This window comes from Mus caroli, unplaced genomic scaffold (assembly GCF_978045245.1).
Source record: "Mus caroli unplaced genomic scaffold, Mus_caroli_1 scaffold_12, whole genome shotgun sequence".
Taxonomy (NCBI): Eukaryota; Metazoa; Chordata; class Mammalia; order Rodentia; family Muridae; genus Mus; species Mus caroli.
In genome coordinates this window covers 57,748,293-57,771,680 of record NW_028227267.1, presented here as the reverse complement: position 1 = coordinate 57,771,680, position 23,388 = coordinate 57,748,293, and the positions used below count along the sequence as shown (strand labels likewise).

The following is a 23,388-nucleotide window of genomic DNA, read 5'->3' as shown; positions in this document are numbered from 1 at the left end:
GGAGTCACAGGAGCCTGGAGGTGGGAGTGAGAGCTGAGAAGCAGCTTCTAGGAGGGGGAGGCAGGGGGATGACTGAACGCTGAGGATCAGTACAGTGAGAGAGTGCGTGGAGTCCAGAGCAACTTGGAAGTAGAAATCTCACTCTGAGTTTCCCACAATGTCTCGCTCTTCATTATACTTTCTGGACGGCCATTGGATGACATCACACTCAACTGTACATTTTGTGAAAGTCTGTCTTGTCTGATATTTGGAAGGCAAGCTGTCCAAGGCACCCATCAGCCGTGATGAAACAGCGGGTCGCGCTGGCTGACTTGGAAGGACACACATCTCTAGTCATTCATCAGCTAACCAGTGACAGATGCAAATACTACAGACGCACTTCCAACGCTCCCAATCGTTCATCAAGCACAGCACGTAGTACTCATTCCTTATCCCGAAGAGGGTCTGACCCAAACTGGCAGTTTCTATTTAAATCCCAGGCAATTGGAAAGACCTCCGAATGCCAAAGTGTTTAAGAACAGCTGGGTTCCCATGCCTTAAAGAAATAGGCATGGGTACCACACAGCAGTTTTCTCTGAAAGTGTTTGTGTGGGTTTTTTTTTTTCTTCAAAACATATTACCTAGAAATCTTATGATAGGGACTAGAGAGGTAGCTCAGACGTTGAAAACACTGGCTGCTCTTGCAGAGGGCCTGGGTTTGACTTCTGAGCACCCACACAGATGGTTCACAACCATCTGCAACTTCAGTTCTAAGGGAGCTGAAGCCCTCTTCTGGCCTCCAAGGGCATCCTACATAGAAATGATGCACAGATATAAATAAACAAACAAACAATAAAAAGAAGTGTTCTTCAAGACCTTGTTTCCCAGATACACTCTTGCCCCGTGGCTTTCCTTCCTGAACGCATGCCTTCTTCAAACACATACTTTACTTTTATGTATCTCAACTGCAGGTCAAATTCTATTCTTAAGGACCAAGAAGAGTGCTGTGGTGACAGACGCATGCATGTCCCTGCATACATTTGTGAGTTGAGTGTAGTTGGAACATGTCTTTAATTTATCATCGTATTGCTCAGAGACTGGCCTTAGCCACTGATTGAAGAGGTATTTTGAATCCGTTGTCAAGAACAAATTGTTGCCATCTGTAAAATAAACGACTGAAGGTATGGCTAACATAACGAAAGTCAAGAATCCAGATGGGTCAGGAGAGAGATACTGTCAAAATCAAAATCTTGCTTTTGTCTCTGTCCAACTTCCATGAATGGAGAGACAGTTCAGGCAGCAATGACAGCGCAGAGAGGCTTTGCCTCCCACTGTGGCACCAAAAGGAAGAGTCCCATGGCGCCTTTGCCTTGCAATATAGGATCCAGGAGTGTCAGATGGAGGGTGGATCCCCTGGTCTTGCCCCCAGCCTGGCTCCTCCAGCTCCAACAACTGTAAACTAAAGCAACACAAAGTCATGTCCAATTCACTGAATGAAGAGAAGCCAAAAGTGCACATAATCGGAATCTTACCGTACTGGCACCAACATCTTCTTATAGCTGGGGAAATTCAGATGACAGGAATAAAAGGTCTGTCTACTCAGCATAAATTGAACAGGGATTGGTCTTTTTTTTTTTCCGTCTGGCTGAATTGTGATTGGAAACAATTATGAAGTGTTGGAACCTTACACCGAGCTGTTCCTTTATTCTGATATTTACAATACATATGCTGTCGGGACCCACATTGCCTGCTGAGGGTAATTCTGGACAGCAATTAATAAGTACATTGCCAGGAGTCAAACACACGCCATCCTGGTTGCAGGTCGCTCCTGCCCAGCACCTATTGCTGCTCTTTTATAACTAATTACTGCTGCATACTCTCATCATAGACTGAAACACACACACACACACGGTGGAGTGCTACATGTCTGTCTCAAAACACTACCTATTAGTAAGCTTTGTTTTCTAAGAAAAGGGCAGAACAGTTCAGCTGATACTCACAGAAACTAAAGATTAGATGGACTGTCAGCTTTCCAAACTGTTTCAGAATAAAATATATAGAAAATAATTCATGTTTTCTAAAGTGAAATAAATCAATCAAAGTAGTTAATAGAAGCACTATAATCCAGGCACCTAAAACATAAAAACCACATACGATATAAAATAAAAGAGAAACACAGAGAATTTAAATGTATCAATCAAAGTGTTAGTGGTTTGTTCTAAAGTCAAATTGAAGTCTTTTTTCCCCTGAATTTTGTAAAAATTTTGGAATGAACGTGTATTTTATAATATCCTTTTACATGTATTTTACATGTCCTTATAACAAGACAAGAAGACATGAAATGCTATCCTTAAGACACACAAATTTTTTAAAATTGTGCACTTGGTTAAGACAAGGGATTTGTTTTTCACGTCCTATTAGCACTTAGCTTACTGTCAGAGGCATCCACTTTTTCCTTTCTTCCCTCTTTATTTTTCAGTGCTAGGGATTGAACACGGGGCCTCACTTGTGCTAGACAAGCCTCATTCCCAGACAGGCAGTCACTTTTAACTGCAAGGCAGCGTTGCCCTGAGGCTTAAGATATTCAGTTTCTAGAGATGCACTCACATCAAGTCCTGCTTGACCCTCGTGTCTCCTAAAGACTCGGAGCGTCTGACAAGAGGAAGGGCCACATTTCCCAAAACGCTAGTGGATGATCACATATAAAAACTGATTCTTCTAACTGCCCTATCTAGTGTTTTCCATGACTCAGTGCTGCTGTGTTTTGAGCAAGAATCGCTGAAGCCACAACAAAAACAGTACTTGAGGAAACTGGCAGGCAGGAAAGGAACACACAGATGAAATGTGTGCACGGCTCACAGCAAACTGTAAAATCCAGCACGAAGCCAGATTCCACTCTCAGAATGCCACAAGCCTTTCAGAAAATCCTATCTGGAGGAATGATTAGATTGCGTTTAGCGAGATACTTCAGCTTGATTTTTTTTTATTTTAATAGTAACACAATTCAAAACTTAAATGAAAACATCTGGTTTCGTTTTCTTTACTGATTAGGATAACAAGAGACTCTGAGACATGAGCATAACCCTGCCATTTATTTGATATGCAAATAAAGTTCCTGGCTTGTGTGCAAGTTTTATACTTCGACTATGCCTTCAGAGCTAATTACTTCTCATATCCCCTCCTGGATGCAGAGCAGGCTTGAAGAATAGCTATTCATTAAGAAACTAACTCATCGTTTTTTGCAAAAATGGCTACAGGCAGAGCCACCCTTCCAAGTATACTCTAATTAATTAAAATCCAGATGGGTGAGATAGACGTCAGTTCTGATTCTTCCTCTTCCCTTTCCCCAAAGGCTGTGACCCAAACCCAAAGGTCAAAGGTCAATGGAGAGGAGGAGGGGACTACGTGGCTTGCTTGGTGGCATAAGACCCATTTCTATCACTGATATAAAGTAGGTCCAGACTTCCCCCGAATCTGTCTTCACAATGCCTTCTCACCAACCATGCCCATTCACTCCCCCCAAGACAATGAAAAAAAACAAAAAACAAAACCCCACAATCCTTATCCTTTCATGGAGTCTGCTGTGACAGGGGTCAGATATTTCCATCCTTGCTAATGAAAGCCTTGATTGGACTCTGCGTGTCTCGAAGCCAAATGCCATTCTGGATCTCAACAATGCTCAGGGACCTGTTCTAGCGCAGCCTCTGACTTAAAGCTTCTCTTCACAGGGTATGACCTCCTGGGTGAGTCGTGAGTGGTCACTGACCAAGGCAGAGCACCAGCCCGCTAAGTGTTCATCCACGTCAGGCAAGTTGACACTTCAGAAAATGAAACTTCATCCAACTTGATTTGATCAGGCACAAATATACTTTAATTATGTCTGGACCAGCAGGAGATGCCGAGACTGACAGAGTGGTAGAGCATTTACTTAACATGCACGAAGCCCTGGGTTCCTTCTCTAATAGTGCAAAAATAACCCAAGACTGAGAAAGAGAGAGCCCAAATAATGGGTCCCAAATGTATATTTTACAGTCAAGTGTCATGGTTTCATTTCACAGTATTCCTAAGTTTGAAGTGGGAGGAGGCAAAAAACACAACATATACCTTCACTTATTTAGCAAAGAGTAAATAACTAGAGGGGAAAATGAGCTGTAAATCACAGTCAAGTGAGCGTCAAACAATAAACGAGCCAGTTCAGCAAGCCAGGATTCAGCATGTTGTGTAACACACTCAAACTGACAACCGATTTCATTTCGACAGAGGACACAGCTTACACCACTAGATTTGCATTCCTGCACAAGTCTGCATTCTCTCCCCTCCCAGAACTGCATAACAGCAACTGTGATTTCTTTTTAATTTTTACTTTTATTATTCTTTAATGTGTGTGTGTGTGTGTCCGCATGTGGGTGAGTGAGGTGCCTGACCTCAGAAGCCAGAGGCTTTGGGTCCCCTGAGCTGGAGTTGCTGGCGCTGGGGACAGAGCTCTAGTCCTCTGCTGGAGAAGTTCACACTCTTAACTGCTGAGCCATCTCTCCAGCCCCAACCATTGTTATTTATAACCCATCTACGTTCATAGCGGCCAATAACATCATAAAATGCCTGCTAAACAAATCAACTAGATTCAGTTCTCTTTCAAGTACTCACCAATCAACCTAGCTCGTACTTTAGCCGGTAATAAACTGGCAAATCACATGTAAAAAACACAGTTTCATTAGTGAAAAACAGTCCCGTGCTGAACATTTAAAGCCACATCTGTTTTGCTTACCATAACTATAATAAGTAAAACAGAAGAAAAAAAAAAAAAAAAAGAGGCAGAGGAACAGTTGAGCTGCGACAGTCCCAGACATGATTGACCTATTGAGCCGCCATCACCCTCACATTTTCCCCCACTTAAGGCCCATCATGACGAGGAAGACAAAAAAAAAAAAAAAGAAGAAGGAAGTCTAGTGAGTTCTGAGACTCTGAAAAGGAGAAAGAAAAGAACGGTTTTGCTTAATTCAAGTATTGAGTAAATAGTGTTGCTTAATTATTTTTAAAAAGAGACACTAATGGCTATTCTTTAGTCATGTGTTTAATTTGTAAGAATGAGGCTACACAATAAGACACTTGTCCCACATGGAAGCTGCTTTGCTCGTCAAAACCAAACAGCACCATCCACCTACCCCAGCTCCATCACAACACTGGTAATAAGGTCCTCACCTGACTTCTTAAAGGCCAACCAGTGGAAGCAGATGTCAAGCCTAAAACCTGCCAAGAGGGAAAAGCACAAGGTGAAAATGTATCCCCATTATAGAAATAAGTAAAATATATATTCAAGAAATAGATGATTCTGGAAATAAGAGTATTGATACATTCTCAAATGGTTGCTCTGTTGCTTTGCAAGGACAAGTGTGGTGGGAGGTGCTTGTAATCCCAGCACCTGAGAGGCAGGAAGACCAGGAATTCAGGGTTCTCCTTAGCTACCCAGCAAGCTGCTGCTGGCCAGAACTACATGAGATCCTACGTCAACTAAAAATAAATAACTAGAAAAGGAAAACAATTTTTCATTACTGCATGAGCCCTCAGTCATCAAGTTCACACTCCACCCCAGGCACCAGGAATGTTCCAAGAACCCACAGGAAAAAAACAAAACAAAACAAAACAAAACCCAGATTTGTAAACATGTCTGGTATTGACCTCCCAAGCGGTGAGTCTATTTATGTATCCATGATTAAGTGGATACAAGAAGCCCAGATAAAACCGTATTGCCTATTTCTCCAATCAATATTTCAAAACAATTAAATCAGTGTTCATTAATATCGACAGTCTAGCAACAATGACCAAAGATCCCCAAGCTGGCCCTGGCCACCACCTGCCTTCTCCAGGAAGCTGTAACCGACGACGCTGACCGTCCCGGTGAATGCAATTAGAAATCACGCAGAAACAACAGAAATATGTACAAATGGCACAATTTTCCCTGCAACTGGGGGTAGGTGGGGAGGGGCCTTTAATTTTCACCCAATTTGGCTTTTCTTGCCTATAATTTGCAATACTGCCAAGCTACAAGTTAAAGACTGTGCCAGGTTTTCAGTTTTGTAAGCAAAGAAAGAAAAGTCAGCACTCTCTCTTTAAGTGGGGCGAGTGTGTACGTGTGCCTCTGTGTCTATACCTGATGAAACCAGTAACATGTGAGGTTCTTATTAAAGATTCCCCAAATTCCCCACTTCTCACTTGTGTGCTCGGTTCCTGTCATCCTGATGAAACTGAGAAGGACACGGAGAAATGCTGTTTTCAGTTACAAATGCCGGGATCACAGCTGCGCGACTTAGGCAGGAGCTCCTGGCCGCCTGCCCTTCTGGGTCCTCATCCTCACATGACTCACATCACAGGGACAGCAAAGTGAATACCTTCATCCTGCACAAGAATAAACCTCATGTCTAGAAAGGGCCCCAGAGCAAACTGACAGTCAGAGGCAGCTAGCTGCTCAGAGGCAGCAGAGGTCACAGTGACACTGGTGGAGAGCTGGGGTAGAGGCTGAGTCCCTGAGCTCAGGAAGGCTTTCCAGAAGCTCTCTGCCAGCATTACAACAGGAGACAGGCCAGTCAGCCCTCCCCAGACTTCACTGCTCTGTAAGGAAAACAAGATACTGAGATGGACTTTCAACTGTAAATTCTGGAAAAGGTACGCTGGGCCTTTTAAACCTCAGCTCTGTTCCCAAAGCCTGGGCACGGGGTAGCGGGGCAGCGATAGAAGCAACCACATGGAAGCTAGCTTAGGTGCGAGGAAAGAGATTCAACGTACATTGTCTGTACAGTCTACTTTGGTGCAGCCATTCATGAAGACAATTTGACCCCCTGAATTAAAGGTCCGAAGAAGTATGCCTGCCATAGTACTCAGACAAAGACACACACAGGTACTCAGTGCAGCATTACCTATGATGGAAAAAGGCTGGAAAGTAGCCCAAATGTTTAATAAGAATTTTATTAAACCAAGTATGGAAGTGTGGTGTATATATATACAAATATACATTCATATATATAAACATATATACATATATACCCAAGTATAGTACACACACATACTGTGCATATATATATATATATATATATATATATATATAGTGGCACATGCTTTTAATTCTACCACTCTGAGAGGTCAGTCTGGCCTACCTAGCAAGTTCTAAGCCATCAGAGCCACATAGTGAGACTCTGTCTGAAAATAAGTAAATAAAAATGTGGTGTCTTCTTTCCTAGATTATGGCATGTAACTTTAAAAAAAAAAAAAAACATGTTATTGACCAATATTTAGTGGTATAAGTAATATTCAAGGCTATAAAAGTTAAAAAGCACTGGGCATGGTGGTGCACGCCTTTAATCCCAGCACTTGGGAGGCAGAGGCAGGCGGATTTCTGAGTTCGAGGCCAGCCTGGTCTACAGAGTGAGTTCCAGGACAGCCAGGGCTGTCTAGAGAAACCCTGTCTCAAAAAACAAAAAAAACAAAACAAAAAAAAAAAGCATATTTGCTTATACTTCATTGTAAGATACAAAGGAGAAGATGGTACCTAGCATGCAGGTGGTCCTGAGTTTGATTCACCACAGGGGGGCCAGGGGTTGACATCAATAAGAGCATTCATTACCTCTAAGTCAGAGGTTCCCAACCTGTTCGTGGAAACCCCTTTGGGGGTCACATATCATACATTATGATTCATAAGAGTAGCAAAATTACACTTATGAAGTAGCTGCGAAAATAAAGTTTTGGTTGGGAGTTAGAATAACATGAAGAACTATGTTAAAAGGTGGCAGTATTAGGAAGGTTAAGAACAACTGGTCTGGAAAGATAGTAAGAGAAGCAAACTTGGAGTCCAGGGAATTGGTTCAGTGTAAGTGCCCACTGCACTGAAAAGTGAACCAGGATCCTGTACCGCATTAGGCAGCTCCATGGGACCCACTTTCCTGTTTTGTTACCTTGAGCATCTGCGCACATACTCATACCAACATACACATGAGTAAAAACAAAATTTTAAAGCAAAAGTAAATTTTATTTCCTTTTTTATGACTTTCTGTATTTTTCAAACTTCTTACAATGAAAATATATTTGCATAAGCAGGTGAAAAATGAACTAATTTTTAAAAATCAGCCACATGAGTTATTCTTGCAAAGAAATGGCTTCTTCCATTTTGCCTTAGCGATGCAACTTGACTGCCTCCCAGCACCTAAAAAAGCCAGCCTGAACTTCCCCAAGTTCTCAGTCTTCGTCCCCAAGTCCTTTTCCTGAGTTAGCATTGGCAAAGAGTTATAGAAAATTAGACCATAAGAACCAAGTGTCTCCTAAGTTTCAATTTAAGTAAATGAGAATGTGTGTGGTCCAAGAATTTGTTAGTGAAAATGAACACCCAGGGGGGATTATCTTGCCTTTGATCTAAGCTGATGAAAGTGTTGGTGTTTCATTCCTTGATTACAACTGGATTCAAAAAGGATGGTATTCTGTTAGTTTATCCATTCAGTTGTTAAATGCTACATACCTCTTGTGTGGTGACATGGTGCCAGGTCTGCAATACAAAGAAGGAAGGGCTAGTCTCTCATAGGCCAATGATACAACTTCCTTACGGTCACCTTCAGCTATAGCTGTTCTCCCTTACTTACTAGCCTTTTGGTCAAAGTTTTATTTGAAAAGGCTGGGGAAAAATGGCTCAGCAATTTTTTTTTTTTTTTTTTTTTTTTTTTTTTTTTTTTTTTGGTTTTTCGAGACAGGGTTTCTCTGTGTAGCCCTGACTGTCCTGGAGCTCACTTTGTAGACCAGGCTGGCCTCGAACTCAGAAATCCGCCTGCCTCTGCCTCCCAAGTGCTGGGATTAAAGGTGGGCTCAGCAATTAAGAGAGCACATTGCCTGTGCAGAGGACCCAAGATGAGTTCGGTTCCCAGCATTCATACTAAGCAGCTCACAACTACCTATAACATCAGATCCCGAGGACCTGACGCTCGCTCCTCTGGCCTCCAAGAGACAAGAGATTTAGGGCCTTGTTTCTTAATGGAAAACCCAGGCTCCACCTCTAGTAAATTTCCCTCTAGAGGAGTGATGTGAATTGTACAGTTTTGGATTTTTTGTTTTTGTTTTTCAAGACAGGGTTTCTCTGTGTAGCCCTGGGTGTCCTGAAACTATCTCTGTGTACCAGGCTGGCCTCAAACTCAGAGATCCTCCTGCCTCTGCTTCCCAAGTGCTGGGATTAAAGGTGAGCACCGCTACTGCCTGGCATGAATTGCTGTTTTAACAAGTTACCTTGATGTCTTCCAGGTCTGAGAAACAGGAAAAAAAAAAAAAAAACCTGGACAGATGCAGCTCAGTATATTCTTAGATCCAAAAAGACTTTGGACACCTGCTATGGCACATTTTATAATATGCTGTAACCTATGTCATCCATGGCCGCTCTGGAGACTTCCCATCAGATTTGCCCATACCAGGGTTGATTCCCTACTTGGTCATATGCTCAGACTCTTACCTGTCTTTGCAGGCGAATGACACCACATCCTTTTAACATTGTAAGGGACCATGAAGCTGGCGGGTGTTTGGTTTGGAGGCGTCTTGTCTTGTTGTTTGGTTGGTTGGTTTGGAACATGCTGTGTTTTGAATGTGACATATACCCATGCTATAGCTACGTGCTCGAGCATTTGGGGGGCCCTTGTTCCCCATCTTGTGGCTATACTTTGGAAGGTTATTTATTGAACCTGGAGGAGGAGCCTCCCTGGAAGAAGTGAGTCACTGGAGCCTTGGGTTTTCGTAGCTCACCCCCACTTCCTGTGCACTATCTTTTTTTTTTTTTTAATCTGCTGAAAGGTGACCGGCTGCCTTCCTCACACTCCCACCAGCAAACATCTTTGTCCTTTTGACACAAACCTAGACATTATCTGGAAAGAAGGGATTTTTTTTTCAATTTTATTTTATTAGATATTTTCTTCATCTACATTTCAAATGCTATCCTGAAAGTTCCCTATACCCTACCCCCACCCTGTTCCCCTACCCACCCACTCCCACTTCTTGGCCCTGGTGTTCCCCTGTACTGGGGCATTGAGAAAATGCCTCCATAGCGTTGCCTGTAGGCAAAGCAACTGTGGAGCTACTGTGGAGCATTTGCTTGATGATTGACATGGAGGGCCCAACTCCTTGTAGCTGGTGCTGCTCCTGGTTAGGTGGGCCTGGGTTCTATATGGAAGCTGAGCAAGCCAAGGGGAGCAAGCAGGACAGCAGCACTCCTCTGTATCCGTTCCCACCTTGGGCTCCTGCCTTGTCTTTCCTCAGTGATGTGCCTCAGTGTTGGATGATGAAATGGACCCTTTCCTTCCCAGGTTGCTTTTGACCATGGTGTTTATTACAGTATTAGGACATACACCTCTGGGTACCATGCAATACCATGGCTCTGCATGCTTCACTTCCCACGCCAGTGGAGAGATTCCAAACTAATCCCCTCCCACATTTCCACTCTGCTCCACACACAGTTCCTCTGCTCTCTGTGTTCCAAGGATACCATCTTGTAATTAGCCATCCTCACTTCACCCTGGCCATGCACAACCTCCCCACCCCACCCCCACCCCCCCTGTCTGTCCCCCATTAGAGCATCTCTCCACTGTTTCTCTATAGAAAACAAGAATCTGGATTGTAAACTCTATGGGGACAAGAGCTGTCTTGTTCACTCTCCCAAGCCTGGGTTTCACATGCAGCAGCTACTTAATAAGCAACATAATTGTTAGCTGAATTACCTTCTTCTGGCAAGTGGGGACGAGAACAAACACTTGACCAAAGGATGAATAGAAAGGAAACAGGAAGAAACTTAAATACAGTATATTCAGTCAGGAGAATGTGCACTTCGATCTGAGCTTGGTCTCAGCTCTGGTCCTGTACTCTCCACTTCTAGATGGTCTTACCAGCCTTCCTCTGACACTGGGCAAGAACTACCTTAATGTCCCATACACACACACACACACAGGGTGGGGGGCTGTCCTGTCTGATGGATACATTCATGCTTCTCTTAGGGTCACATGGTACTCCTTTCCAAGTGGGCCACAGCAGTCTCTTACCACAGGGTAGTCCACTTGCCCAACACAGGCAAAACTTCTCCTAGTGACCCAGCATGTGATCAACACCCTCTCTCCCAAAAAAGGTGAGTACCCTTTCATGTATTTCTCAGGGAATGTAGGCCTCACTAGAAGGAGAGAACAAAATTTTAAATGTACTTGGACAGCCCCACACTCGGACTACTCAGAAGGCCATGGGCCTTACGTTCACTGATTACAAATTTGGGAAACTTAGGTAATGCTTGGTCAAAGAAGAAACAGGAGCTAACTTCTGCCCAGAGGTTAATGGGTCCTGGAAATACCCTTGTGAATTCTCTACCTAAATTTAGTCTGGTGTCTGAGGCTTCCCTTCAACCCTCTTGAGGTAATCCCTAGGGGATCTTAGGCAAGACCTTCTCCAGTGCCTAGAAGGCCTAGGCCTCTGAACTTCCTTGTCTAGCAACTTTGAGTCAGGCAGGATTCCCTTCTCCCAGTGGGCTCCAGGGCTTCGGGGACCCTCACTCTGAGTGCTTCTGCTGACTGGCCATTACTGGCAGGATACAGAGAAAAGAGTTCTTCCCTTCTCCTTACCCGAATTGTTTGAGCTCTGAAGTTTGAGAAGCAGTTTCCCCTGCGAGCCCCTCGCTCTCGGGCCAAGCCGCTCAAATACCTGCGGCTTTGCCGCTGCGTGGGAGCCCGCGTGGGTTTTTCTCGGCTGTCGCTTCTTCATTCCCCTGGCTCCGTCCGTATACCTGCATAGCTGCGGAGCACCCAAGGAGCCAAACAGGGAGGTAAGGACACTGTCAGTTCCGGCAGACGCGACCGAGTTGGACCCCCATGTACTCAAATGGGAAAGCTCTACGAAGGCAATCCGGGCTGCGGGGGTGCGGTGGAGTCCAGGGCCGAGCTCAAATCTCAGTTCTCAAAAATAAGACTATATCCTGGTCACGCTGACGCAAAGACCCCAAGTGACCGCAAGTAATCGTGCGCTGGCCCTCCCTGCGCTGCGTCCAGTTTGAACTAGACACAGGGATCCACGATTCTCCCGCAAGGAGGACTTTGACCGGGCTCCGGCCTGAGCCCCAGACCACAGCTCCCAGAATGACTCAAACGTTTCGGGTTTTCCCCCCCCCACCCCCCAATTGCGAAGCAGACGTGCTGCTCTGAACTTCCCATGACCTCCTCCGCACCGCGCTCACCGCTCCGCGCAAGAAGGAACCCGGCGCGGGAAGTCACGGGCGAACCTCAGGATTGCAGACCATTGGGATGGAGACTGGAGATAAGTGCAGAAAACTTGTGTGTGGTACACTTTTCTAGAACTAGCGAACCCATCAAAAGAGATGGTCCTAGGGTTGCAAATGCGTCCCTCTATATGTAAAGAGATGTCTTAAGGGCACGTGTGTGCAAACATTGACACCAAGTTCTTATCACGCATGACGCTTAAATTTTGTTGTAGTGTTGGAGATAAATGGCGCTGAGTCCAAGCACGCATCTCTGAAAGAGTTCCACACTGATTAGGTGCGACTCTTCTTTCCCGAGTGGATAGCCTGAATCCAGGGAACTGAGACCTGTTGCAGTGAGAGGTCACCTGCTATACTCACCCAGTCGTTTGGAGAGAGAGAGAGAGAGAGAGAGAGAGAGAGAGAGAGAGAGAGAGAGAGAGAGAGAGAGAGAGAGCAGTGTTAATCCTCTGCTATTTAGAGAGCAGTGCAAAGTTGTCAGGAAACTCACTTTCTGTTTACTCCCAGTGAAAGGGCCACAAAGAAAAGAATCCAGGACTAGGTGACGCTGAGCAATGTCACAAAGTGGCTCCAGCCAGCTCTCAGCCTCCAGTGTCTCCACACCCAGGACAGGAGGAGGGCGTAGGTGGGTTTTCCCAGCTCGTGGGTGTTAAACGCTTTCTCCAGTTTCCGATTTTATGCTTTTAAAAATGCACTTAAACCTCTATCAAAAAGAAAATCGGGCAAATTGCTTAGAAATACAAATTGCGCTCTGATCGATACAAGGTCAAGATAGGTCAGCAGTGGGCAGAGGCGGCTCCACCAGAGATGTTAGAAATGAGTAACAACCCACAAATTTCGTTCTTACTAAAGAAGTGGGTAAAGGGAATCAAAGGGTAATAGTTACTATTACAGTCACTGAAAAACTCCAATTAATTTAATGTGTTTCAGATTTATATGTATGTAATCACAGTACTTTTATTCTGCCTAGCTATTTCCATTAAGTTTTAATATCTTATTAAAGTTCCCTGGGTAAATTTTGAGTTTTTATGTGAGCGGAGATTACCTTAACCAGAAGCAAAGTTTAACATAATTTCCTTAGACACGGTTAAGTCTGTATCTTCTGCCAACATTTTTAAATGCAGGAAGAAGTGAAAGGAGGTGAGGAGACAAAATTCTAGGTAAGCACCTACTACGTGCAGGCACCGGATAAGACTAGCTTAAACGTTTTATTTCACATTAATAACTGTCTATCCGTAAAAGATCTTTTTTAAAAACCTGAAATGTCCATCTTCTTCCTCCAAACTAAAGTGTACAGCTTACATAATTTTATTTTATTCGCAAGAATTTCGTTTTTAATACTTCCTTATTGGAAGTGAAAAACAGCCAAAGAAAATGAAAAGATCCATACTTAGTAATATTTAAGGTTTGGTTTTTTTTTTTTTTTTCAAAAAACGGACTACACCGTTTAGCATTCGTATTTGTCCAACAACAAAAAAAAAAAAAAAAAAAAAAAAAAAAAAAAAAGCGGAGTTGTGGCTTAGCTCATGGTGATTTTCTCCTAACTCTTTCAGTTCCTGTAAAAATAAAGCCCTATCAGTATTGGGAAGGAGACCGGGCTTGTAATTAGGAACACATCCTTGTTGGGGGCGAAGGGAGGTACGGAGGGAAGAAAGGTGAGAGACAGAGAGACAAGAGACAGAGAGAGCGCTGCTCACACACAAACAATGCACAATTAACTGTGGCTGTACATTAAAAGGAACTAAAAACTTTGTTTTTGCGAGGGTATGTAAACTGCGGCGTAGAAGCTAAGGTGAGAGGGTTATGCATTGTTGTAGGAGATATGATTAAAGCAAGTACCTGAAAAAGAAAAATAAGACAGAAAGTAATAGTGAAGAAAGGGGAGGGGGAGAGGAGAGAATCAGGTGAGAACAAGAAACAGCAGCCGGGAGCTGTGGGAAGCCGTCAAATCTCCAAATTTTCAGTTCTTTTAATTAATGGGATGGGGGGAGGTCTCACTATAATTGGGAATAAATGGTTGTCTGATGGAAGTCTGTTAGTTATTCTATTTGTGCTGGGGAGGGGGGGGGTGTTTGTTTTTCCAGATTCTCAAAAAAGTTATTTCGAGATACAACCAAATGTTTTGACTGGGTGATCGAAAGCCAGGAGAAGCATTTCCTGCTGTAATTCCCGGGAGGTGACCAGCCTTGCACCCAACGCACCCCACGCCCGGCAGCCTGAGGAGTAGCGCCCTGCAACCCACGCCTGGGCAAGCGCGATGGGGAACACAGAGTTCAGTTCGGAGGCCTGGCTTTAGGCTTGCTTTGGTTTTCTTCGGGAAGGGGAAATGGGCGTAGTTGTGTGTGGATTTTCACTTTACAAACTTGGGAAACTGGGTGGTTTTCAACTGGGCTTCTGGTGGCCGAGGCTCCCTTGCCTCTCCGGGTGTCACAGGAGCGCGAGGCGAGAGGCGCTACTTTCGACGAGCCTCCCTCTCCCCAGCCTTGAATAGGGACGCGCCTCCGCCGACTTTGAAGGCGACTTGGCGACCTCAGTGCCCGGTGGCTCGGCACCGGTCCAGCCCCGCTCAGGGAGAAGCCCACGTGGGAGTCTCTTCCCTCGAAGCGAGTCAGTACCCAAGCACTCCCTGGACGCCGAGTTCAGGGGCTCCCTGCTGCGGGCCCCTTCTTTACTCACTCTCGTTTTCTTTGGAAGCATCCTCCCCCCCCCCCCGCCCCTCTCCCTGTAGCAAACACTCTGACCTGCAGCCTCCGCTTGCTCCCTGCTGAACCCACCGGCCCCCCATCCCCGGGACCCTACCCCGACATCTTGTGAACTGTGTCAGCGTCCCCACACCCCACCGCGTCGCGCCTTTTTTTTTTTTTTTTTTTTTTTTTTTTTTTCCCGCTTCAAGGTTTCCTGGACTGAGTGGGCGGAAAACGGAGGCGGTTCGGCTCCTGCACCTCTTTGCAGCCCCTAGCCCACGCCGCCGAACCCTCGCCAGAAACCCGCTGGATTGTGAAAGAACCCGGTGGTGGGCGGGGGTGGAACGCTACCCGGGGACTTGGGGAGTGTTTGGCACAGTCTCGGGTACACTAACGTTTCCCCCAGGGGAGTTTTCTTCGCCTCGCAGCCAGCACGAGGTGTCGGAGGTTTTTAGTAACTAACCGCGAAGGCAGTCTCTTGTCCCTTTCTCCAGCTTCAGGACATCTGATCTACATCCTTAAACTTTCTCCTTTTGGTTGAAGTCAGCCGCAGCTTAGCGACCTCGGCTGAGGCCGCGGAGAGCTCGCTGCTGGAAGGTTAACTCAAAAGCTCGGCGCCCAGAGGTCGCCTGAGGCCCTGTGGGTCGAGGCCAGGCGCGCTGTTTGCAGGAGGAATTCCAGGACGACTCTAGCAGGGCACGCAGCCGGCTAAAACAGGCGTTCCCTTCTCCAGACCATATTCCTCATAAAATCTAAAGCCAGATGCATCGCTTGGGCCATGCTCCCATTTCACCTCGAAAGGCGTGGATTTATTTCCAAACTGGACTCCACAACAAGGTGTCTGACGCGGGTTTCAGTGGCGAGCGCAAAAGACAGGGGTTTTGATGGACTCCACAAAGGGATGGCAGTTTGGGCATTTAAGTCTTAACTTTAGCTCAGGCAAAACATTAGTTATGAATGCATGGATTTTTTTTTTTTTACTAAAAAACGTAGAGTGTGTGTATGTGTGTGTGTGTTTTAAAGCGCGTGCTTTTTGTTTAGAAAGAATGGAGGGCAAGACCAACTTCACAATCACAGACGCCCACTTTAACAGCAACACCCCTGGAACCCGATCACGAAAACACGTCATTTGCAAGAGTAAGAAAACTAGTCATATAATAAGACCAAAAGACGAACTTGTTAAACGCAGACCTTTTTATAATCTCTTGAGTCAAAACTAGCTTTTGTGCTGGATATTTTTATTTTATTTTATTTTATTAAGAAATGGGGGAAAGCTAAAAAGAGAGCGTCAGGGTCTATTTCCTAGGTAGCTTGCCTCACTCATATAGAGGGAAAAGAGGATAGAGTGGGCCTTCCCTTTCAGTTAGGGCTTTCTGATGTTTACCAAGAGGGTTTGGGGGTAGAAACATCTGCCTTTCCAGGTTTCGACCAAGAGAACTTCACACGACGCGGCTCTGAAAGGCAAGGCCATTTTTTTTTTTTTTAGTTCTGTGGTTAAATTATTGGCGAAGCCGAGTCTGAACAATGCAAATACGCACAGGACTCCTAGTTTTGGGTTTTACAGAGCAAATGACCTCAGTGCGGAAAGCAAAGCGCCTCTGAGCAGCTGGAAGGGTAATGGCTGTCTGCTAAGTCCTTAGTCAGGTGTGGGTGAGCAGGGCGAGCACTCCAGCAAAGGGTTTCCACTTTCAACTCCCCGAGACTCTGCCGGTCTTTCTCACACTTGCCCAGACCTACAGATACTGCTGCAACAAAGGTGTTACTAAACAGAATAAAGTGTGTGGTAAAGAAAGTATGGGGGTGGGGTGAGAGTGGAAGCTGTTTCAAGGCAGTGTTGTTTCTCTGTGGGGGAAGAAGGGGAAGCGAGGACAGATTTTAGCTGACTAGATTGACACCAGCTGCCATTCCTGAGCGCCCCAGTTGTGTTTGGTTACCTTCACCTCCAAAGATGCCTTCCCTGAACTGCTAAAGTCGGCCCACCCGCCTCTTTGAAACTTGCGGGAGGCCGCCTTTGTCACTGCAATGGCTTCTATGAGAGAAGAGGGATACCACTAGTCTCGTGAAGTCTTTTAAATTGTATAGAACTTTGGTTATTTGCGTGTGGGCGGGATGCTTATCCAATTTCAGCGGGGCAAGAATTCCGTGGGCCTCAAGTCCCAAGAGGCCTTTGCGCGCCCTCGCCTGTGCTCCTGCCTGATACCCTGCTAAGACAACTGCCACTAGAACCCAAACTCGCTCCAGTGTCACACTCCTTTACTTCTGCAGGGTATCAGTCTTCAACGTCGAGACCCAGACCAAACTCTCCATGCAAGATTGATGTACTATCCATGTTCGCTTTTCCGGAGATGGGAGTTTGGGGGGAGGGGGAACCTTCGCAACCTAGGACAGATCCTGGCAACTCCTGGGCTTCCTTCGGGAACAGCTCCCCCACCCCCAACCCCACCTCGGTCAATCTTTGCGACCCTACACTTAGGTCTGCCACCGCTGCCCTGAGGGAAGTGGCTGTGGCTGCTGCGCCTGAAGTGGTTTCGTTTTGATTCCCTTCCCTCCTCTCCGCAGCTAGGAAGACCGTGAATGAACAAAGTGGGGGCGGAAAGCCGGTGTCTTAACAAAATAGCTGAGCCTCTGAGCCTTAGTCTGAGGACCGGGTAGGGCAACCATGACCACGCCTTGACAAACTCTGACCCTTGCAAGGGTGGGAAGGACCAGGAAGCCCTGACTTGTTTACTAAATGCAAAGAATCGTAATTTGTAGCTATTGCTGCAACCAAAGTGTCAAAGAAACGAATTTGCATTCATAAGAGGTTTGTTTTCTAAAGGCTGAGAAAAGAACAGGGTACAAGGACGGGGAGGTGAGTAGCTAGGGCCTTTGGATAAATTGCAGAGGATGGGGAAGAATGAGCTTCTGCCCTAGGCTCTGCACGCCGCCAGGTGTGGGCGACCAAAGCCTACCAGGCCTGCAGTCCCAAACTTTAGAAAGGAAGCAAGTGCTGCAAAAGTTCACTTTACATTGTCTCACTTCCCTCTTTTAGCAAGCACACACACAGCAAACTTGGAAGCCACGTTCTAAGCTTTAGAATCTAAAGTTTCTCCTTAAAAAAAAAAAGAAAGAAAGAAAGAGAGAAAGCAAGAAAAGAAATAGAAATAGAAAGAAAGCGGGCCTAAATCTGGAAAGGTTTCTCAACTCTAGGCAAATCTATTTCCTCCCCAACTCACTCTTGGAAAAGCTCTACCAGGTTTGGACCCACCCTTATACCTAACTTCCAAGCCCCTCACGGGCACAGTAGGTGCCCGTGCTGAGGCGTGGTGGTGGTCCGAACTTGGGGCCGGGGAGTGGGATGGGGGGGAGTTCTTCTAGACTGTTTACCCCTTTCCAGTTGCCGGGAAAGGTCCGACGCGTTTCCTGTTCTCATCCGAGCTTAGCCTTTTTTCCTGAACCAGTGATCTGGTAGCTAATTTATATTCTGATCCTGAAAAGTACAACTGCGTTCTGAAATCAACTACTTAGGAAAGGGAGTAGAAGCTACGGAAGTTAACCACGCTTAGACTAACCACTTATGTTTGGCTTAATTGTAAGGCCTTCCTTTGGTGTTTATCGCACTTTTTGTTTACACCGAGCCCTCCGCCTAGGCTTTAGGCCAGCGGGGCGCTCAGTTTCACTTCGGGGTTTGGAGGGGCCTATCACTTCGTCTTCAGGGTTTAAAGGCAACTTGTAATGGTTTGCCCCAATCACTCCTGTAACCAAAGAGTAAGTCCTCAAGAACGGCGTTCCCTTGTCAAGGGGTCGGATGCGCAAATGCCTGGGGCTTTAAGCAGCTGGGAAAGCGAGAAGGAAGCTAGCGTGAAGCTAGCTGCACCTGCGGATCCAGAGCGTCCGCCCCGCGCTTCCCGCGCCCCGCGCTTTTGCCTGGGAGCTGCTGCGAGCCACCCCCGCACCCCTCACGCCCGTTGGCCAGGGGAGCGAGGCCTAGCAAGCGGACGCCTGCGGGAGCCGCCGCACGTAGGGGGCACAGGGTCTTGTCCAGGCCGTGGGCTTCAAAGCGAGGCCCAAACGCGCGCGCTCTCTGCAAGTAGGGCGGTGGCGCTCCCAGAGACGGAGGGGGGTAGAGACGCCCGAGCGAGCGAGCGGCACGCTCGGGGCCACTCCGCGCGCAAGGCGCGGGTCCGGGGGAAATTCCGCCCCCAACCCCCGTCGAGTGGTCAGAGCGCGGGTCCCCAGGTCGTGCACACCACCCGGGCATGCGACCCCAGCCACGAGCAGGGGAGCGCCGCAGGGCGGAGGCCGCTGCCACGGAACCAGGCGAGCGGCGCACAGCCCCAGGGAGCTGGTTTTCCCGAGAGGGCACGTGACGGGGTTGGCAGCGCTCGGGCCCGGGCGGGGGGAGGGGGAAGTGGCGAGCAGGAGGCCCGGGGGCGGGCGGCTGGCGCGCTGTGTACTTAGGTCGTGTGCTGGGGCTTTTCTCTCCTGGGAGCGGGCCGAGGGGCGGGGGAGGGGCCACCGCTCCGCCTTCTTCTTTTCGCAATGTTGACGCAATCTATAAATAGTGGAACAAAAGGACCAACTTCCTCGGAGCTTTGCTGAAACTGCACAAAAAAATCGAGCTGGGGGGTTCCCTGGTCCCCGATGTTGGGGCGGAGAGCGCGGCGCCCAGGGAGGGGGCGGCGCAGACCGGCCTAGGGGACACCTGGTCGAGCGCAGCCGCCGCTCCGCTCGAGCCCTGCGCTCCAGTGCCCCCACTGGCTGGAGAGCTCGCCCAGACCAGGGGTCTTCCTCCGTCGCTGACAGGTCAGTGCGCACCGCCCCTTTCGACTCAAGGCTGCTTTTCTCCCTCCTCCAGCCTCCACTTTTAGAAGGGAACCGGGGCGGGGGGCGGGGGGTAAGGAAATAGAACGAGGAGCAGCAGCGACAGAAAAAAAAAAAAAAAAGCAAAGCTGTAACCCCGGCGTGCACGGAGCGACGAGAGTGAGGGGCTCCAGGAGGCGATCTGCGCGTGGCCCCCACGGGAGACGGAGCTGGCAGAGCAGGCGGGCAGATCGGGCCACAGGGTGAGAGGAGGGGGCTCCCGGGAGGCCGTGCTTGTCTCTCGGTCCCCTTTGAACGCAGACTTGCAGAGTCCGCCTGGTCCACGGTGGGAGGAATGAGTGGAGAATTGTCGCCGCCGCCACTGCACCCCCGAGGCCCACGCACCCTGAGCGCCTAAATTTGGGGACAGGGTGGGAGGGGGGGCACCCTGCGCCCAGGGAGCAAGGACCTGAACTCGGGAGCCCGCTGCGTCGCCGTTGGGGAGGGCGGAGCTGGCGCTGTTGACAGCGGTGAGGGAGCAGGGAGGGCGAAAGTTGGGGAGAGGAGGCGGGAGAGGTGGGAGTCTGGTTGAAAAGGGGGGGAGGGAGCGCGCGCGCGGGATTCTGAGGGGCGTGGATCACGTGATGGGCAGCCACCCCCGCTACAGGCTGGCGGTAGGGTGACGTCACCACCCTGCCTGCAGGGGGTGGCACTTCCGTTTTCTTCCCCCCCCCCCCCCCCAGGCTGCTGCTCCCAAGCTTCTGCACCCTCCTGAGGGTGGGCAATAGTCTGAGGTCATCAGGTGCTTTGGCAACAACCGGGGGTCGAGCAGTGAGGGCTAGGTCTGAAGCTCGAGCCGGGCTGCCCCTCGACGCGCCCCATTGTGTGTGCAGTGGGCGAGGGCGGTGCCGGGTGCCGGGCCCCCCGCGGCTCCCAGCTCCAAAAGGGCGGAGTCTGGCCACTAGCTGGTTCCTGAGTCCAGACTTCGAGATCCCAGCGACTAGGGTCTTACACGCCTGACTAGCCCTCTGGGCGCCTGGTGGTTAGAAGCCAGTTCTATGGCTCTGGTCCATGGCCCAGCTTGATGGGTGTGTGGTCAATCTGTCACCACTGGAGCGACTCGATTCCAGCAGTCCTTAAGAGCTATTTTGAGTAAACTCTGGGTTTTGGTGACTCAGCTCGGTGAGCGGCGCTATTTATAGGTAGATGAGTTAAGAGCGGGGAAATACGCTTCACTAGGATCGGTCCGCCCTATTATAGCAAAGATCTCTATTAAGAAGCAACAATTTAAAGTCTTAGGAAAGAAAAATACTTGATTCTTAGAATCGTGTTGTAAGGAGAAGACTTAGAACAGTGAAAGTGGAACATTTCCCGGAGTAAATGGAGAATTTGGGGACAGTCATGACCATTAACTGGCTTTTGGGTGTAGGTTACTGTCTCTCCTAGACACCTGCAACATAGAATACCCATATTAGAATGATACAAGGGAAACTAAATGCTGGCAAAGTCCCTGCACTATATTCTGTAACAGGAAGGAATGTGTGATATTTATCTAGTGTCAAAAGTCTGGTCTGGTGGGAATTTTATGTTTATCACCCAATTTCTTCCAAGAAAGTACAACAAAAACGTGTGCTTTTCTTCCCTGGTGTATAAATGTACCACTAGTACGTTATTACTTGTTGGGGTGTTATGATTTTAATTTTTACATTCCCACATTCCTTCAGCCTCCGCTTTAGAAATCCAAGAGGCATATGCTATGAGAAAGAGTGTGGGGTTGTCTGTCGGGTGGGCAGAGTTGAGTGAGCTCTCCTAGCCTCTGCAGCTTTCCATAGGTAGTGTCACCTGGGGTGTCTCTTGAAAGAAAGATGGTGACTTCCTCGGTGGTTAGGTCAGCTAAGAATAAAAGTGTCCAAAAGACTACAGAGTACACACTGGGGCCTGCAAGATAGATGTGGGTACTGGTACGGGTGCTGGGTGGGAGTTGAAAAGAGGTGAGAGGGAAGCTGGACAGATGATCAGGGCCTTCATGATTCAGAATAACCATGCTGAGGAATTTGTATTTGTACCTGAATGGGCATTTTTATTTTTTTAGCCTTTTAGGATGAGCAGATATGCTTTGAGAAAAAAAAAAAAGCAATAGGTGGTGGTTATTTTTTGTTTGTTTTTTCCTCCTACAAGTCAACAGAAAAAGCACAGGATTTCAAAGGGTTGCTCTGCTTTGTGATGCCTCAGCTCAAAACCTGCAAGAAGGGAAAACCTCCAAAAGATGTCTGATGGATGTGACAATTGGTCACATAGGCCTTGTGAGGATCTGGGAGGCTTAGAGATGGGATGTAAAAGGATTGTGAGCTAAGATAGAACCTGTTAGAACCACCTGCTATGTACCCAAGAGAAGTCATTAGCTGTTTGAGGTCAAGGGATGCGCAGTCTTGTCTTTGGGTGAGTGGACCTCGGGGTAAACACATTTTTTACACTATGGGGGAACCTTTCCCAGGGAGGTTGGTGTAAAGTCCGGATCTCTGAAGTCACCAAAATATAAGTGGTAGCTAAAGCCATGGGGGAGGCTAAGAGGACCGGGAGGCTAGTTAGCCAGGAACTCCAAGGAACACTCACACTTAGTGCAAGTCTAGAGCAGGAGGAGGCTTTAAAGGACAAGGCTAAGTAAAAGAAATAGTGTCCTTAGTGTCTGGCTGTAGTCCTCCATGGCGCTAATCCTCGGTGCATGGCTATAGTTCTGTAGGCCGTCCATCCTGCTACCCAAAAATAAAGAGAAACCTGCTGCTTCCTTCATAAGACCAAAAAGAGCCAGGCATGATGCTTAGTGCCTGTAATCCACTCAGGAGGCTGAGGCAAGAGGACTACTGTGATCTCAAGACCGGCACGCAATACAGACTATGACTGTCTCAAAAACAATGGGACTGGAAAGACTTCCGCTCTTAGTGGAGAGGAAAGCGTAAGAGTTGCATGTCCTTTTCCCATTTTCACAGTAAATGCTAAGTCAACACTTACCAGGTAAATGATTGGCTTCATATATCTAAAGAACTAAAAGTAACACTCATATCAGGGTAAATAAAATGTCCTTTATAACCTGGCATCTCTTACAGTTTGCCTTAAGCTTCTATTACTTATGTATCTTTGGTGTTAGATTAAATTTGCTTCTCTTTTAGAGATAAAAATAGTGACTGGGCTATTTTAATAATTAATATTTCTCTTAAGGCAACTCAGATTACTTTTCTAGTTGCATAATTATATTTACGAGTCAAAGCCCTATACAGTCATGCTACACACATTTTAAAATAAGTACATTGCAGGGCTGGAGAGATGGCTCGGCTGTTAAGAGCATGTGTAAGGTCTTCCAAAAGACTGGAGTTTGCCTCTCAGCACCCATGCTGGGAAAATTGCCTGTGACTCTGATTCCAGGGACACCTGGTACCTCTGGCCACTGTGGCACCTGCACGCACATATGTGCACACTCGCACACACACACAAATACAAATAATTGAAAATAGCAAAAATCTTTAAAAAATAAATACACCCATATAGTGAGAAAATATGAGTCTTTTGTAGATCACTTGATGGGTTTTTTTTTAAGTAGCTTCTTAAAAAATCCTTTTTAAAGTTTCGTATACAGCAGTGATTTTTATTTTTTAATGGACACAGCATTCGCATTACATTAAC

The 23,388-nt window shown here is 47.1% G+C and overlaps 2 long non-coding RNA genes across 11 annotated transcripts in view; one reads left to right on the top strand and one right to left on the bottom strand.

The window, feature by feature from the left end:
* Window positions 1-1,220: 1,220 nt before the first annotated feature.
* The window catches only part of LOC110309289 (uncharacterized), a 51,902-nt gene continuing 29,734 nt past the window's right edge, over window positions 1,221-23,388 (bottom strand). The window contains exons 2-4 of one of the 2 annotated variants that reach the window (XR_002379683.3): window positions 6,190-6,372; window positions 5,179-5,226; window positions 1,221-1,438 (exon numbers count right to left, since the gene is read on the bottom strand). This is a non-coding gene — a long non-coding RNA (uncharacterized LOC110309289). Of the gene's footprint in view, window positions 1,439-5,078; window positions 5,227-6,189; window positions 6,373-23,388 lie in introns of those variants that run through there. The other variant, XR_015044663.1, reaches the window with a different exon arrangement.
* LOC110309290 (uncharacterized) overlaps window positions 19,405-23,388 on the top strand; it is a 61,372-nt gene continuing 57,388 nt past the window's right edge. Inside the window, exons 1-2 of one of the 9 annotated variants that reach the window (XR_015044657.1) lie at window positions 19,405-19,713; window positions 22,443-22,722. This is a non-coding gene — a long non-coding RNA (uncharacterized LOC110309290). Of the gene's footprint in view, window positions 19,714-20,437; window positions 22,723-23,388 lie in introns of those variants that run through there. The other 8 variants (XR_015044660.1, XR_015044659.1, XR_015044661.1 and 5 more) reach the window with 8 other exon arrangements.